At 43.4% G+C, this 18937-nt stretch overlaps 1 long non-coding RNA gene across 2 annotated transcripts; it reads right to left on the bottom strand.

Annotated features, from left to right (window-relative positions):
• Positions 1 to 15998: 15998 nt before the first annotated feature.
• LOC123332604 lies at positions 15999 to 17880 on the bottom strand. 2 transcript variants are annotated; one of them, XR_006549468.2, is made up of 3 exons: positions 17789 to 17880; positions 16725 to 16906; positions 15999 to 16280 (listed from the first exon to the last, which is right to left on the bottom strand). It is a non-coding gene; the product is annotated as an uncharacterized LOC123332604 (long non-coding RNA). The 2 variants fall into 2 exon arrangements; XR_006549472.2 differs by having other exon boundaries at positions 16725 to 16863; positions 17789 to 17876.
• Between the last annotated feature and the right edge of the window lie 1057 nt (positions 17881 to 18937).

Here is an 18937-nt window from a genome sequence, read left to right as displayed (position 1 = left end):
ATATAACCTTGAGGTCTGCATAAGGTTGCCATTCAACACCCACTCCCTAGCAATAACACCTCACCTTCTTCCCTACTATAAGGACACGTGCCCTGCTCCTCAGACAAATGTCATCAGCTACTTTCCACATCCCTTCACAGAATGAATGGGAGTTTCCAGATGATTTCCATGCAATGCGGGAGCCAGGAAAGTCCCCGAGATCAATTCAGCCCCTCTCTTTGCCAAACTTTATCTTAGCACTTATTTTACCATTTGTTATATAAGTGTGGGCTTCCCAGGTGGCTCAGATGATAAAGAATCTGCCTGCAATGTGGGAGGCCTGGGCTTGATCCCTGGGTTTGGGAAGATCCCCTGGAGGAGGGCATGGCAACCCACTCCAGTATTCTTGCCTGGAGAATTCCATGGATGGAGGAGCCTGGCGGGCTATAGTCCATGGGGTCACAAAGAGTCAGACACAACTGAAGCAATTCAGCATGCATGAATATAAGTGTGGGGTCCACCAGGAGAGGTATCTAATCCCAAAGTCCCAAAAGGGCAAGTGGAATTCAGAAAAATAGAGAACAGTTTGGAATAAGAAAATATAAACTCTTTGACATTTCATAAATATAAAAGATGCCTAATACTTTAATGGTGGGATGCTATTATTTTTGTTCTTGTTTAAACTGCACTGTAAGTTAATCTCCTTATAGACTTTCATCTCAACATTGCATTTATTAGTCCTGTCTAGGTTCAGAATTATATGAAGTCTCACATATTTCAGTAAGCGTGATCACCTTAAACTGGTTTGCCTGGGACTTTACCAGTTTTGGGGCTTCCCAGGTGGTGCTAGTGGTAAAGAACCCACTTGCCAGTGCAGAAGACGTAAGAGACTCAGGTTCAATCCCTGGGTCAAGAAGATTCCCTGAAGGAGGACATGGTAACCCCTCCAGCATTCTTGCCTAGAGAATCCCATGGACAGAGGAGCTTGGCGGGCTTCAGTCCATGGGGGTTGCAGAGTCAGACACAAATGAAGCGACTTAGCACACACACATGACCAGTTTTAGCTCTGGAAGTCCTGTGTCCTAGGAACTCCTCAGGGGTCCCTTGCCTCAGTCCCAGGAAGCCCAGGACAACTGCTGACCTTAGTTTCTGCCTGTATCTGACTATCCTCTCAATGATTTAAGTTATTTTATGTTCTAAGTTCCAAAACAGGAGTCTAGAATATTTGGTCACATCCCTATTAACACATTTTATAAAATTTCAGAAGGATGAATCCCTTTTTCCCATCCATCAGTAATAAGAAGGACAAAAGACCCTTGGCTCTAAATGAGAACAAATGAAGGTTGCATAACTAACCATCATTTGAGGATAACACAGAATCTTCAATGCTTGAGGATCAATAACTGAAAATCAGTTATTGAGTGACATATATAAAGCTTTATTTTCAACTTTCTTTTCTAACTTTATTGAAGTATATTTGATAAATAAAATCACAATAAACTAAAAATGTATATAACATGATGATTTGATGTATGTAAATACTAACTAGAATATTTTAATAAAAATTTTAAACATCTTTTTGTTACACTATTTGATTTTTTTCAAAAGGACAGATAGGAAAGTGAATTGTGAACTCTGTGTAGAGGCAAGGGTATAGTGGAGGATATATCAGGTTTGGATGAAATATTCCTAATTTTAATCCTAATAGTGATATCTTCCGTGTGATATTTGAGAAGTCACAGTCTCTTAGAATGTAATTTGTCTCATCTAGCCAGTGGCCTTTATAACTTGTTGTGAAGAATTGATGGGGAAACTAGAAATAATATATGGAAAGTGCTTCACTCAGGACCCGGTACGTACTATGTGCTCAATAAAAGTGGGCCCTTTGGTTTGCAATGTTAGGTTCTTATTAAGGCTTTGGTAATGCTCCTCTTCCAAACTGTACTCAAGGTAAGATCTGTCTTCAGGATACTTTGGCAGGAAACTCAATACCCATTCTAGTGCCAGGTATTCAGTAAATGTAGCATTTAAGACACAGACCCAAATATTGACTTCCTTTTCAGTTGCTTTGGTTGCTAAGTCATGTCCAACTCTTCTGCAACCCCATGAATGGGCTTCCCAGGCGGTGCTAGTAGCAAAGAACTCACCTGTCAATTCGGGAGACATAGGAGATGGGGGTTCGATCCCTGGGTTGGGACGATCCCCTGAAGAAGGAAATAGCAACCCACTCCAGTATTCTTGCCTGGGGAATCCCATGGACAGAGGAGCTGCAGTCCATGGGGTCACATAGAGTTGGACACAACTGAAGTGACTTAGGATGCACACATGGACTGAAGCCTGCCAGCCTCCCCTGTCCATGGGATTTCCCAGGCAAGAATACTGGAGTGGGTTGCCATTTCCTTCTACAGAAGATCATCCCAACCCAGAGGATTGAACCAGTATCTCTTGCCTTGGCAGGCAGATTCTTTACCATGGAGCCACCCGGGGAAGCCCCAAGTCCTTTTGAGAATTGTTAGCTGTTTCTATGATGTGAGTGGTTATAGCAAACTAATACGAGCAAGTGTTTCAAAAGGAAGAACAGTGCAGTCTTCAAAGGTGGTTATTATTTCACCACAGTGGTTGCTGAAGCCCAACCCGTTGTGTCCTGGTAAAAAACAAAGCAGGGGTAGAATATAATAGTGTCAATCAAGGAAACCCTTATTGGATATAGGATGCACATCTGAACACCTGAGTGCTGATTGGAGCGGCTGGAAGTGATATGTGGGCTGCTGCTGCTACTGCTGCTAAGTCACTTCAGTCATGTCCGACTCTGTGCGACCCCATAGACGGCAGCCCACCAGGCTCCCCCGTCCCTGGGATTCTCCAGGCAAGAACACTGGAGTGGGTTGCCATTTCCTTCTCCAATGCATGAAAGCGAAAACTGAAAGTGAAGTTGCTCAGTCGTGTCTGACTATTAGCGACCCCATGGACTGCAGCCCACCAGGCTCCTCCGCCCATGGGATTTTCCAGGCAAGAGTACTGGAGTGGGGTGCCATTGCCTACTCTGATATGTGGACTAAACGGTATAAATGAGCACAAGTCCACAGAATTCTCCAGTGGTCAATAAGCAAGTAAGTCATGTGCTTTGGGGAGGAGCTAAGAGAGGAGATAATGTGTTTGATTACTTGTGCCTTTGATCTTCGATAGGTCCCCTGCCTCCTTACTGACTGGTGTTTGTATTAAAACAACACTGAACTTCCCTGGTGGTCCAGTGGCTGAGACTCTGCCCTCCCAATGCAGGGAGCCCGGGTTTAATCTCTGGTCTGGGCAACAGAGATGGAAGAGCCTGTGTGCCTAAGACCTGGTGCAGCCAAGTAAATAAATAAAATTCGATAAATAAATAAATATTTTTTAAAAATAAATAAACGTTATGCCAGAGTTTCTCTACTCTTAAAAAAACCTGGGCCAAATTACAGAATCTAGTTCAACCACATACTTAACAGCTAAGCAAAAACTGTCCAAGGTTGAATAATTTCTACCCCTCCCAAAATCAAATTACTAATAAGAAAATAAAGAGCACGTTAGTATCCAGAGTTCTCAAGATCATAAATTATTTTACTAATTCACTCTCTAGGCAATCTCATGATATTCCTAAACTATTTTAATTGCAATATCATCATTGTATTTTCAGAAATGTATAAGGAACTTGGAGGAGGGCATTTTTCCAAACTTCTTTGGGCTACTCAGAATAGAAAAATATTCAAAACAAAACAAAAAATATTCAAGACTTTATTTTATTACATGATTTAGGAGAGTGACGTGGTTGACTCAGTCTGGGCAAGCTTTCAGAATTCTGGTCTGAAGAGCCTCTCAAAGCCCCCTTCCCCCTCAAGACCTCCAGTCTGTGCGTTCATATTGGGCCACTTGGCAGCAAACGATGATCTAGAAAGCAATCAAGGAAAGTGGCTATTAAAAGCTCACAGGCTTACTGGAGGGAGAAAAATGACTTTTGCTAAAAGCGAAATCTCTAAATACCCCTGAAGCTATTTCCCCCTTGACCTATATGTGTGGCTGTGTGTGAACATATTCCCACTTTCCCCCTGATGGTTTTTTGGGGGGTGGGGTTGGTAATAATCTTTACACACATTTAAATTTAACACTTGACAAGCACTTAAATGGCTGAGTTAAACAAGAAGTCACTTGAGCAATGCTGGCTCCCTGCCATTCCTTGGGATTTCATCAGTGGGGGAATCATGGCAGGACAGAAGCCAGCCTCCTAACTGTCTTCTTTAATTAGACCATCTCGAGGACTATGCTGGCCTGGAGACCCTGTGTCTCTGTTTCCCTTCACCTGGATTGGATGGCTTTTGTTGGACCACTTTCTCCAGAACATTAGTAATTTGGGACCTTGGAATTGATAAGGGGATTAGCTGCAGTCTTCACACCATTTAGCTTTTATTTGAACATTTTTCAAGGGCACTTATCAGGTAGTCGCTTATTTTGCCTTTTGCTCTGCTCCATGAAGTGTGAAAATTGATCTTCTTTGCCCCTTGGAAGTTCAATAGAAGGTTATAAGTTCTTGTGAATCTTTAAAAAGCTCACCTTTCAGCAGGGGTGCATTAAAAAAAATGATTTATTTGGCTGTGTCGAGTCTTAGGATCTTTCGTCATGGTGTTGTGGTTCACGGGCTACATGGACTTAGTTGCTTCAAGGCATGTGGGATCTTTGTTTCCCAACCAGTGATAGAACCTATGTCCCCTGCATTGCAAGGCAGATTTCTTAACCACTGGACCACCAAGGAAGTCTCTGGTGGGGGTGAGTTTTTTATGTTTTCTGAGCTTGAAGGCAATGGGTCTGACTGATGATTTCACCTGGAAGACAAGCAACAAAAGTGTTAAATAGTCAATTCTTCTAAACCTGAAATGACCATGAAAAATAGCATCTTTGTGACATATCAGAATCATGTGTAGAGTTGTTCTGATGGCCCAAACCCTCTGGAAGTCATCTGGTTATAACAGGTCCCAAATGTTCAGGGACCACAGTGCTTTCCTTCCTCTCACGTTAAGGGTTGCATTACAGGGTTGCAGGGGGGGTGGGGGTGGGGGGGCAGCGGTGTGAGCTTCTGACTCCTCTGAGCACCAATAAGAGGCATAACTGAACAATTGGAAAACTTGCAACATGACTTAGCCAAATGTGATGAGTCCTTTTTATCACCATTTCCAAATAGCAGCTCAACAGTCAACCAAGTGGAAGCTAATTGCATGTAGATATTGGACAAGGGGCAATGGGAGAATGAAGGCTAATCCTTGGACAGGCGGCTAATGGGATTAGGAAATCTGAGATCCTGATAAACTCTACCGGCTTCTCCGTGATGGAAGCACAGATCTGACCTGCAGGCCAGCAAAGGCTGGGGAACTGTCTGAGGGAGATTTTCTGCCCCATAGCAACTGGCTTTTGCCCTCTAACTTCAGTGCATACTCTGAGTGCACTGGGACGGACCCTTAGATCCTGAGTCGTACGATCATAAGATGTTAGATCAGAAGATGATCAGAAGATGCCTTGTTCTACCATCGAGCCTACTTCCTGCATCTTCAAGTCACCAGATTTACCCACACAACAGAGCAAAGTGAAGACAGGGTAGGGCTGTGATACATCACATGGGCTTCTCAGGTGACTCTAGTGATAAGGAATCCACTTGCCAGTGTGGGAGACGTAGAGGTGCAGGTTCAATCCCTGGGTCAGGAAGATCCCCTAGAGGAGGGCGTGGCAACCCACTCCAATATTCTTGCCTGGAGAATCCCCATGACAGAGGAGCCTGGCAGGCTACAGTCCATGGGGGCACAAAGAATCGGACACGACTGAAGTGAAGAACATTTTCACCTTAGCTTTCCCTTCTGCCCTGTAACCCTAGTTCTGACCACCAGTTACTGCTGTGATTTTGCACAAGCCAGGAGTGGCGGGTGCATGAAGGGCTGTGAGTGTGTGGGACCCTCATCCACGCATCCACTTGCACAGGTCCTGCAGGCAGTGACCCGAGCATCAGCCGTATTCTCCAGAGTCGCCAACTTCAGTGACTGTTTTACTAGCCAACCTCATTACTTATTTACACCAGGAGCTGACGTCCTCTACATCATAAATTATGTTCCTTGTAAATCTGGATGGCGTATGCTGCGGTGGTGGGGCAAAAGTGATTTCCCCAGAGGGCGGGCAGTAGACGGAATGTAACTTCTCCTCCACCAAGGAAGATGGATGAGGCTTTTAATCGTCTGCAAAGATGCGGAAGTGGGACCGTGGTCCTGGCAGCCAATCGTCATTCCAGTGTTCCTCCTGCCAGAAGACAGAGTCAGCACAGGGGTCCATGCCCAGAGATCCAAATAGCTGGAGAAGAGCTTGTGTTCTTGAGACTTCAAGAAAGCCAGGTATTGTGCCGAAAACTTGACACACATTATTATATTAGAATTATCACTATATCCTAACTGTGTGTGTTAGTTGCTTAGCCGTATGCAACTCTTTGCAACCCCCATAGACTGCAGCCCACCAGGCCCCTCCGTCCATGGGATTCTCCAGGCAAGAACAGTGGAGTGAAGAGGTGATTATTCGAATCACCATTTTGCAGTTGAGAAAAGGGCTCAAAAAAGTCAATCTTCTTGCTTAAGATCTCTCTGAAACAGAAGAGCTGGCATAGGAATGTGTTGTTGCTATTTAGTCACTGAGTTGTGCCTGACTCTTTTTGTGATCCCATGGACTGCAGCCCATCAGGCTCCTCTATCCGTGGGATTTCCTAGGCAAGAATACTGGAGTGGGTTGCCATTTCCTTCTCCAGGGGATCTTCCTGACCCAGGGATGGAACACATATCTCTTGCATCTCCTGCATTGGCAGGTGGATTCTATACCACTGAGGCACCTGGGAAGCCCTTGCACTAGGTTATTTGATCCTGAACTCTGTGTATAAGGATCACACTCTGCCCCAAGAAACTGTTGACTCGGGGTTCTGATTTCACAACTAAAGACACTCAAACCCAGAAAGAGTGTGGTGATAACTGGTACCAACCTGTGAGCATGGAGACCTGCCTTCAAGTCCTGGATAGCCCCACACTGGTTGTCAGTCTTGGGAAAGTCACCTGCTCCCTGTGGTCTTTACTTTCTCATCTGAAAAACAGAAGTGTTGGGCCACTTGATTTCTAGGATCTCTTCCAGTTTTAACTTTTTGGACTTAATGTGTAACCTGGCCAAGGACAGAGGATGGATCACCAGACTCTAAGTTCAATCTTGATGTCACAGCATGCAGTTGAACCGCTTTTACAGAACAACTTATAAAATGTAGATCTCAAACTGTACTATAAAAGGACTTTTAAAGAGCATTTAATTAAATTTACATTATTTTTTCTTACTATATGACACGTACTGAATAAAGGGATACTCAAAAATAAAATTTTTCTTTAAAAAGAATCACCTATAATTCTAGGAGGAGAAGGGGACGACAGAGGATGAGATGGTTGGATGGCATCACCGACTCCCTGGACATGGGTTTGAGTGATGGGAGTTGGTGACGGACACGGAGGCCTGGCGTGCTGCAGTCCATGGGGTTGCAAAGAGTTGGACACGACTGAGTGACTGAACTCAACTGAACTAATAATTCTATCACTTTTTGAATATATCACACTTAATTGGTGAATGTATTTCCAGGCCAGACCTTGTTTTTAGTATTCATATATGCAGACTTTTTAAAAACAAAAAAGACAATTACATATTATAAGGCAATCTGCTTTTGGTTCCTAATATACAGTACAGTTTTTCCTGTTAATACTCTAAAATATAAACTATGGTGATAGTAACTGCATAGACTTTCACTGAGTGAATGAATATAAAATAACTGATGTAGCTTCTGGTTTGTTGTTTCCATTTTTAATATTGTTCTGATTTTTTGCTATTATGAGGAACTTGACAGCTATGCTTAAAAAGCCAATTAAATATTTATACATACCTAATATCTTCATCAGGATAAAAGAGCAGGAAAGAAATGCTACATTAAAGACTATGTGGTTAAAAAATTTTTTTCAGATATATATTATTAAAACCTCTATAGAAGGGTTTGTTTCCATCTTCACAGGTAGCAAAGGAGAGTGCCTATTTTCTCAAACCCTCATCATGTTGCAGGAAGGGGGACCCCTTCCAGGGCCCGAAACTGGGCTCTTGTCTAACACTTGGAAATGAATTGTCCGAGGAGACACATGTGCTGACAAAGCAAGAGATTTTATTGGGAAAGGGCACCCGGGTGGAGAGCAGTAGGGTAAGGGAACCCAGGAGAACTGCTCTGCCGCGTGGCTCGCAGTCTCGGGTTTTACCTTGATGGGATTAGGTTCCGGGTGGTCTTTGGCCAATTATTCTAATTCAGAGTCTTTCCTGGTGGCGCACGCATCGCTCAGCCAAGATGGATCCTAGCGAGAGGGATTCTGGGAAGTGGACGGACAGGCGGTGTCTCCTTTCGACCTTTCCCGAACTCTTCCGCTTGGTGGTGGCTTATTAGTTACGTATTCCTTATCAGGACCTCCTGTCATAAAACCACTCATGCAAATGGTTACTATGGTGCCTGGCCAGGGTGGGCGGCTTCAATCAGGGTGCTTCCCCTAAGAATCACACGAGGGATGACTATTTTTTATTGGAGTATTATTGCTTTACAATGTTGTGTTAGTTTCTGCTGTACAAGAAGTGAATCAGCTATATGTATCCATGTATCCCCTCTCCCCACTGGGTCCCCCCCACCCATCTAGGTCACCACAGAACACAGAGCTGCTCTCCCTGTGCTATGCAGGAGCTTCCCACTAGCCATCTATTTTACACATGGTGACCTGCCAAACCACGTTGACTTGTTAGTGTGCTTAAAGGCAGGAACACCAGAGGGTCAGAGCACAGCCAGACACCTGGGTGGAATCAAGGCTCTGCCACTTGCTACTTTGTGACCTTTGGCAACTAACTTAACCTCTCTGTACCTATAAAATGGAACCATAAAAGGACTTACCTGGCAGGGCTGTATGTTTCATGAACTCACACAGAATGGGACACAACTCAGCGACTAAACAGCAATATTTGAAAGAGAAGAGGAAAAAGTATCAAGAAAAGGCATTAACACTATATTCACTAGATTTAACCATGTGTGCCATAGAATCACTTCTTATTCAAGGAAGACGAAAGATCAAAAAATCCCCCCAAAACTAATTATGGAAATAATACCAAAATAGCTTTTACCCAATAAGACTCCATTTATAAGAACACCTTAATTCTTTTATTAATGGGGTTCATAACATAATTAATGGGATCAATAATAATTCTTTTTTAAAATTAATTTTTATTGGAGTATAACTGTTTTGCACTGTTGCATTAGTTTCTATCATACAGCAAAATGAATCAGTCATACAGACACATATAACCTCTCTTTTTTTTAATTTCCTTCCCATTTAGGTCACCACAGAGCATTAAGTAGAGTTCCTTGGGCATCTGTATACACTAGATCATTAATTATCTATTTCATACATAGTATCAATAGTGTCTAGGTGTCAATCCCAATCTCCAAATTCCTCCCCCTCCTCCTTCCCCCTTGGTATCTATATATTTGTTATTTCTGTCTGGTCTCTATTATCTGCCTTTTCAGATACAGAAAAAACTGCAGGAAAATTCTGAATTTTAAAGGAAAGGATAAAATATCAGCAGAGTGCAAGTGATAGCTGCAGAAGGGATGACTCTGCTGTGTGTATCCCAAGGCTCTCACATTTAGCTAATTTCTGTATGGAAATAAAAGCAACCAGCCTCAGTGCACGAAACCATCAGCTACTGCTTCCAAGGTGCGGCATTTCAAAAAGGTCACAGAGGCCTGGCCCAGTGGCGACAGGAATTTTGCAAGTGCTGTGTGTCACATTTGCATATGATAATTAGTCTCTCTATAAATACAATTTGTTCTGCAGATTAACATTTTGTGTCCTCATTAGATAGCAAACATTTCCATATTAAACCTGTGAAACTGCCAGAGTCGGCTCTGCCTGCATTGCAGGAGAACATTAATATCTCTGTTTATACTGATGCCAATTAGAGGTGCTAAGTCTTAGTAGAATAAAAGGGATCACTAATGCTATTAATATAAATAGTAATAATCATGCGGAGAAGCTTCCGCAAATCTTGTTAACTTCAAAGATCATTAGCAGTAAAGTACCTCTGGGTTGTAATTGGCCCTGTTCTTTGGCAGGTAAAGTATCAGCACGTCTAGAACCTTCTGCTTTGTATACCGGAGTCTCTCCTGTCTTACTATGCGAGTCTTAAAAGGATCTGCTTGTTGCAAAGAAAAATCTGCAATTAAAACATTGTTTCCTAAGCAAGTGAAGTGAAGTGAAGTGAATGTCACTCAGTTGTGTCCAACTCTTTGCGACCGCATGGACTGTAGTCTACCACACTCCGTCCGTGGGATTTTCCAGGCAAGGGTACTGGAGTGGGTTGCAATTTCCTTCTCCAGAGGATCTTCCTGACCTAGGGATTGAACCCACATCTCCTGCATTGTAGGCAGACGCTTTACCATCTGAGCCACCAGGGAAGTTCCTAAGCAAACTTGTCTTCAAAAACTGGTTATCAAGTAACCATAGACAATTCTAGTCTTATTACTGAATTCTCCTATTTTAAAAAATAATTTTTCTTTCCTTTTCTACTACTGGTAGATTGTGGACGTTGTAGAAGTTATCTAAACTCTTGGGGTCTTTCTTTCCTTGGCCATACAACGGAGGGGACCTAAATAAATGATCTCTGATTCACTTCCTATATGATAAGTTTTATAGTTCCGTGAAGTTTTTAAGTTCAACAATTATAGGCATATTACAACTTAAATATTAAAACAATATTGTTTTCTTTCACATGTAATCCAATGAGGACATTGGATGTGCTTCAGTCAGGGAAATGTCAATTTACTGAACTTGTCTAGCTCAGGGAAACAAAGTTTACATTGTGACCAATATCGTATGAAGCCTTGTTATGAAAGATTCCTGAGACTCACTTCTTAGGCAGTGAGGTGAAGCATTTTATGGTCCCATGATAGGTTTTTATAAAACAAGATGCCCCAGAATACTCATGAGAAGATTCAGATTTCATTAGGCTAGAGCGAGAAGTTCTCAGTCCAGGGGATCGCTGAGGGAGTAGAAGATGGTGATGGAAACGTGAGATGTGGAACCAGGTTCATTACCTCCCTCCTTTTGTTGCCTTGGTAACAAGCGGAGGCTGCTTTAGAGAAATGGCACGTTGCAAACTGCTAGTTCTGGGGCTGAAAGGGCTGTACTGATGCGAAAACTCACGTCACTAACCTCGAGCTCAGGGACAGGGGATGGCTACCCCGTACTCTTCATTGATGAGAACAGTTCCTATAGAAACCAACTAACCTCACTTCCCTGCATATGTCTTTTTCTCGACGTGCTGAATATACTAAGTTGGCCAAAAAGTTCATTTGGGTTTTTCCATAAGATGCACTGTATGTAAATACTTATATTCAGCAATTAAAAAAATATACTTTGGTTAGGACACCAAATGTGTTTAACTGAAATATAAACACTTTACTATTGCAGTTTGAGCTGTGAGTCAAGGAAATGGTACTAAAATGAAGACTTTTAAATCTCATTTCAGAAGTCAGGCTTACAAGTTAGGCAAAAATAGCTTTGTTTCACAGCTCTGCCGTGACACACTGTGTAATTTGTGATAACTTGTCTTAATTTTTTCATCTGTAAAATGGGAATAAGAATTGTATCTACAGGATAGGTTGATTGTGAGTTACCCCAGCATTACTGCAGTGCCTGCCACATAAAACAGACTCAATAGAGTGAATAGAAGCGACTGTGAATCATTATGACTTATAATCAAGTTTCCTAGTGCTGGGGGAATAATAGTAACAAACCAGCATCTCTCATAGCAGAGTTATGAGGACCCCAGACCCCCTCAAACCCTACCCAGCTGTGCCTGCCACATGCAGACTCCTTTCCTCCTAGCGGTCACCCCAGCCACCATTTCCCGTTCCTACTCCAGCTGTTCCTGAACCATCACCTGCTGCTGTGATGCTGTTTCTTCCACCACATCTCCATCCTCATTCCCACCTTGCTGCCAAATTGATGTCTTCGTTTCTACTCGAATATGATATGATCTGACATTCTCTTCCACTTCTCCAACTTACAGTGGTATGTAACATCACCCAGTTTCAAAACTGTGCCCCTTGCTTCCCAGGGTCAACTACACACTGGCACTCACCTTGGGTACTTGCCATCCACCTCTGCAAGGGTTAAATTACGTGCTGCTCTAGCTACCAACCTTCAACACCCCCTGAAGGGGGTTCAGGGTGGAGATCAGGAATGAGGCATTCTGTGCTCTGGAAAAACTGGCAGAACATTCTTTAGATAGTCAGGTGTTTTCAGGAGCTGCTTAAGAGCCCAAATCTTACATCTCATATCTAGAAAAGCACTAAATTCCTTCATGGTGATGTCTGCTCTTGACAAGAAGAAATCTTCTGCAAAAAATATATGCACCTAATTGCCTGTACTCCCCCTTCACCAAAATCACATATACGCTGAGCTTTCCCCCTACCTCTTTGGAGCAGCTTCTGAGATCTATCTGAGATGCTGTCTCCCGGGCTATTGTCCTCATTTTGATCCAAAGAAAACTTAAGTCACAGCTCTCATGTTGTGCATTTTCTTTGTCAGCACAAGGTTGACCAAAGATTTTTGTCCTTTGCTGCCCAATATTGCCTCTACCCCACTTTGGCACTAGTTCTATTACCTGAAAAGCAGATTTTGGATTCTGTTACCTGAATCTGAAAAACTGGAATTACCCCCTTGGTGGGCGTTGAGCCAAAAGACACAACCAAGCCAAAGAGCAGAAGAAGGAAGGATTTATCACATGCGGCCAGTAAAGAGAACACCGGAGATCTTTCTGAAAGCACTGTAACCCCCACCACCTCTTTTGGAGAAGGCGTTAACCTAGAGCTCCAGTTAATAAAAACTCCTGGGCATGACAAGAGTGTTTTAACCTACAAACTCCTCTGAAGGTTCTCTAGCCTGCCTGACAGGCTTGTCCGGCCACATGTGATTGCTCACAGCCTCCCAACCGTGAGAGGCACGAGATGCTTTAAACCTTCTAAAAACAGGTTCCTTAGAAAAGTTAGAAAATTATTAGTATAAGTGTAATGGGCTGATTAGAAATTGTATTGATGAAGGGTTTTTCATTTGTTGAGCCAATGTTTGTTGCTAAGTCTCCATATCCCCTGCCCTTACACACATTAATGAATATATAGAAGAAATAAGTATTAACCTTTGATATAAATCACGTTAGACCTTAGGCTAAGTAAATTCTTTCCTTAACTAAAACCCACTATACCCTCACCCTATAGGAATGTAACTTTATTTGGGTGGCGTCTGTTTTAAGAATAATCACCCCAGGAGAAATAAGTGTCCTGGTTGACTGACCGCTGTCACAAGGAGAGGGTCATAAATTGTCAGCAGGCCCCCTGGCCAGAAGATGATGTAACACCCCTAAGACCTCTGTATACATTTGTATGAAGCACCTGACTTTGATAAAAGTCAGGACTGCTGACCCCGGGTGACTTTTGCATAACATCTCAGTGTATAAAAGTAGACCATGGAAAATAAAGAATTGGGATCAGTTCCTCGAAAGACTGGTCTCCCCATGTCTCTCTCTCACTCTGGCTGAGTCTCCATCTGGAGCGCGGAACCCACCATGCTTACTAATTATGCCTGGGCTTCTAAGATCCGACCGGGGAGGCCTCAGTGTCTCCTCTCCTTCGGGAGAACGGAAGGACGCCTGTGGCCAACGTAAGTGGTGCAAGCTTCTTGTCTTGAAGTTTTATTGGTCCCCCGCGTAAACCAAGCTACTCAGCCTCTTTTCTCCACTGAATTTTCCTACTGAGCTATCCTCATTCTATTACTCTTTATATCTTTGATGAATAAATAATTAAATAGGTCGCGGATGCCGTCCCCACTTCGAATACCCTGGATCAGCCGGGGCTGGACCCCGCCATCTAAGGCTAAGGATATATGCATATTCCTGAAGGGGCTTGAGCACAGGAGAATTCAGCATAGGATAGAAAACTCAGCATAGAGTAAAGGTCAACAGAGTCCAAGCTTTATTTGACTGAAGTCAAGAGGGTCAGAAAAGGCCAACATTATCTTTCCATCCTCACGTGGGTGAGGGCTTTTGTTCCCACTGAGCCTAAAGGCATATATCAGACTGTCGTGTATTTCCCTTGAGGAGGAACTGGGACTCTGTTTAATCGCTGAACTATTGTTTCTTGACTGCTTTGTCTTTGTTTCTGGATTCTCTCGCTTCCCTTAAGATCTTTAATTACCAAGACTTGTTCAAGGCAATCAGTGCGGGCAGGCTTAGATCACAAAATGGCTTAGGCTAAAAATGGTTTCTCTTCTGTCAAGAAAGCCTTGCCCAGTTCTTTGTCTTCGGGGACCCGCTCACCTTGTCTGCTTACAGTTCATGGAGGAAAGAAAGCTGATCCCAGAATCAAGGCCTCTAACATTCCTCCTCCCTCTTTCTGACTCATAGCTCTGGACAGATAACTAGTCCTTGGTCAGCTAGTTACTTACCAGTTTCCCTATAACGCTCTTCAGTCCCTCCCATAAACAGATGCCCAGCAGGGCCATTCCTGCTGTTCACAGGTGGGTCCTCAAGGTGAATACCTGCGACTCCTGAGTTGGAGGATCTGCGGTATGTTTCTAGGTGTAGAAAGGAACAAGGAACATTTCACATATGGAAGAGAAAGTTTGGGAGGGATGTGTTACATGTCTCAAGATATCTAAAGTATTGCCCAGTGGAAAGAAAGATTTATTTGCTCCTAACAACCAAGACTCGGAGAAGGCAATGGCAACCCACTCCAGTACTCTTGCCTGGAAAATCCTATGGATGGAGGGTCCTGGTGGGCTGCAGTCCATGGGGTCGCTAGGAGTTGGACACGACTGAGCGACTTCACTTTCACTTTTCACTTTCATGCATTGGATAAGGAATGGCAAGCCACTCCAGTGTTCTTGCCTGGAGAATCCCAGGGACGAGGGAGCCTGGTGGGCTGCCGTCTATGGGGTCACACAGAGTCGGACACGACTGAAGCGACTTAGCAGCAGCAACAACCAAGACTAGAGAAAAAAAAAATTAGTTAAATTCAAGCAAGAGCATTCTGACAGTCAGAGCCGCAAAGAAGGCTGCTCTTGAAAAAAATGAGCCTCTGTTTCTAGAGGTATTCAATCAAAGGCTGAAGGGTAACTAGCAGGATGGCCAAGAAGGGGATCCGTGCATCAGTTGGACCAAATGGCCTTCGATAGTGGTGGCTTTAAATTTCTCTGTAAGAGGATCTTTAGGTCAAAATCCAATTTAAAAGGTAAATTGGAGAGTAAGTGTGGCTTTCATAACTGTCTTGAAGCTCCATTTTGCATTGTGCTTTACATAAAATTAAGTACCAATTATCCTTATCAAACTGTTACTGACCAGGGTTCTCGCCCTCTCATTGCCGCTGTTTGGTCGTTAAGTCATGTCTGACTCTTTGTGACCCCATGGACAGCAGTCTACCAGTCTCCTCTACCCATGGAGATTCCCAGGCAAGAATCCTGGAGTGGGTTACCATTTTGAACCCATGTCTCCTGCACTGCAGGCAGATTCTTTACTGCTGAGCCACCAGGGAAGCCCCTCTTGGCCTCTTAAGAATCAATAGAAATTGATAAGAAGCCAAACAAGAAATTTAGGCTAGGCTTTATTGGGGCCCCTGTTGCAGCAGGGGGGAAACAAGAACAAGTAACAGGTTCCTTTGCTCCCTAGCTCTCCAAGAGGGGGTGAGCTGGTTTCTTAAATGGAGTAAGGATAGGGGTGGGCCCAGGGATCAGGTCAGAGGGGTGGTTTAGGTGGTCTGCTGTGTGCAGCATACAAGTGCAGTATGCAGTACCCTGCTTTTGCTCCCAGCTCCTCCTCAGGGTCTTTGGTCTTTTCATAGTATCTTATTGTCCATAATTTTCCCCAAATGGGCACACATGCAATTATTTTAATACGTTATAGTTTCTTTGTATTTTGTTTCTTGAGGAGACGTTCGTCCAGGTGCAAGCACCTCAGTAATGGGTCCCAGGTCCCACCCTGTCTCAAAAGTATGAATTGATAGCTGAAGGCAATTGTTTATTCATTCTACAAACACTTGTTGAGCACTTCTTTTGGGGCAGACGCCTTTCTAGGTTTTGGGATAGACTGATGAGCAAGATAAAATTCCTCTTGAGCTTGCATTCTAGCTGGAAGCAAGGAACGATCTGTGGACAGAAGAAAAGGCAAATACAAGGAAAAGTGGGTGCATGTTAACCCTTCTCCATCAACTTTTTCTGCCACTTCCTCTAGAGTCGTTTTTTTTTTTTTCCTCCATGAGTTTCCCTGAGAGACTCTTCTCTGGCACCATGATAAATAGGCAGATTATAGGGAGAACTGTGGATCAATGATAAATCTCTGATCCTAAGATATGTGACAAGTGGCTTTTCTTCCACTAGCTATTTCCCTCTCTTCACTCAACATGGGAAAAGCAACAATGCTCTCCTTCATATAGTAGATGCTCAGTAAGTTAAAAAAATGATCCAATGAAAAATGTTAGACTATGTCACCAAGGGTCACCCTACAAACCCTTCTCTGCATTCCTGAAGAGAAAAAGGATAAAAAAATCACTTTTCTGTGTCAGATGTGGCAAAGAAGTGGGTGCTGGTCACCTCTGAATCCCTGTGCCATGAAGGTCTGTGACTTTCCAAGCACCAAACCTTGAATTTCCCTCGGAGTCTCTCCCAGCATTGGATCTTCTGAACCCCCACTGTTTCCATCACGGAGTGGATTCTTGGAAGTGAAACAGGCCTGTTAAAAAACTCTTCTTTATGCAATGAAGGATGTAAGGGAACTGGAGGAGGTTCAAAGAAGAATAACAAAAATGATTAAGGGGCTGAGAACATGATTTATGTTGAATGATTAAAAGGATTAAACATGCAGAACTTGGCCAATGCTACATACTTAGCTATGAAAAAAAAAAATCAAAATTAAGCACCAAAGCTCTCAGCTCCCATGAAAAACACAAATTTGCATATGATTTGGCACCTAGTTCTCCACAAAGCTCAGCAGAGCCTCACTCAGGCGGCCTCGGCAAGGTGCCAAAACCACCAGTCTGTTTGGTCAGTTAAAAATACAGCCTGGTCATGTCAGGAAAAACTTGCTATTTGTCCTAATCGAATAGACAACCGAATCCCAATATGCCCACCCAGAGTCACATCCACATGTGCTACATCCATCAAGTGTATAAAATCACGTAGCACGTAATCATTTAACCAGGAGTCAGAGACTAAATCCACCCCCAGGGCCAACAAGTCGCCAAATGAGAGGACTGAGCCCCGAGCTTGGAGGGCACATGGACCATGAAAGGGAGCAGCCAGCAGCCCCTACGGGTTCCAGCTCACTGTGGCCAGGAGCAAATTTTGGCTAGGGGTTGCCAGATCTTTTCATCTAGAAAATCAGCCAGTGGTTCAGAAGGCTTTCACCAGCAAATAATGAAAAAAAATTGCTCAAAGAGGAGGAGCTGATACAGCCAGAATCTGAGAGCTGGGTACCTGCAGTGTGGAGGCAAGAGCTATGGTGCTACAAGATGGAGCGGGGATGGAGACGAATGTGAGGAGGTGAGCAGGGGGCATCGGGGAGAGTTGAAAAAGCCAGATTGTTATATGAAAAATCTACTGACTTAAAAAAAAAACCATGGGCTTTCCAGGTGGCGTCCAATGATTAAAAGTCTGACCTGCCAGTGCGGGGGACCACAGGATCCATCCCTGATTCAGGAAGATTCCAGATATCATGGGGCCATTAAGCCTGTGTGCCACAGCTACTGAAACCTGAGTGCTCTAAAGCCTGTGCTCCTCAACCAGAGACACCTGTGCACACAACTAGAGAGGAAACCCCGCTGGCCACAACTAGAGAAAGCCTGCATGCAGCAAGGAAGACCCAACACAACCAGAGATAAAATAAATACAATTTAAAAAGAGTAAACCCAGCAGGAAAAGTCATTCCGTGGAAATTCCCTTGCCACCTCTTATCTGCAAAACTTCTCTGTTTCAGACTTTAAGAAACTTGAGTACCAGAGGAGGGGAAAGACACTCTCAAAGGCACAGGACGTAGGGCATCAGAAACAGTCAGACAGAGAAAGACAGATATCATATAATATCACTTATCTGTGGAATATTTTTAAAAATGGTACAAATGAACTTATTTATGAAACAGAAATAGGGTCACAGATATAGAAAACAAACTTATAGTTACCAAGAGGAGGGATAAATTGGGAAATGGGGATTGACATCTACACACTGCTATTACAAAACAGATAACTAAAAAGGACCTACTGTATAGCACAGGGAACTCTACTCAATACTCTGTAATGACCTATACAGGAAAAGAATCTGAAAAAAAAGGGGGGGGGCGTACATATGCATGGGCTTCCCTGGTAGTTCAGCTGGTAAATAATCCACCTGCAATGCAGGAAACCCCAGTTCAATTTCTGGGTTGGAAAGATGCCCTGGAGAAGGGATAGGCTACCCTATATAGGACGGTGTACGTTTGTTGAGGTTCATGCTAGGGATGCTAGTGTGAACTGCACACTCCACATGTGGCACTAAGAAATCTCAGCCTGGCACCGTACTCCCTGAAACATTCAGAGGAGCTCTGGTGTTGGAATTCTGAAACATCGAAGCTCAAAACAGGCTAACACTCCATTTGCCAAGATTCCTTGAACACGTTCCCTGCCCCACCTGTGCTACAGTGGTTTCTAGAGAAGAGAGAATCAGAGAATCCCAGTTAAAAAAAAAAAAAAGGAAAATGCTTGCAGCTTCAAAAGAGTGAAGTGTTCATTCCAACAAGTGGACACAACTTTGAGTAAAGAGAGCAGTTGTAATTT

Source organism: Bubalus bubalis, chromosome 1, assembly GCF_019923935.1.
Source record: "Bubalus bubalis isolate 160015118507 breed Murrah chromosome 1, NDDB_SH_1, whole genome shotgun sequence".
Lineage (NCBI taxonomy): Eukaryota > Metazoa > Chordata > Mammalia > Artiodactyla > Bovidae > Bubalus > Bubalus bubalis.
The sequence above is the reverse complement of the archived record's forward strand: the minus strand, read 5'-3'. Positions and strand labels throughout refer to the sequence as shown.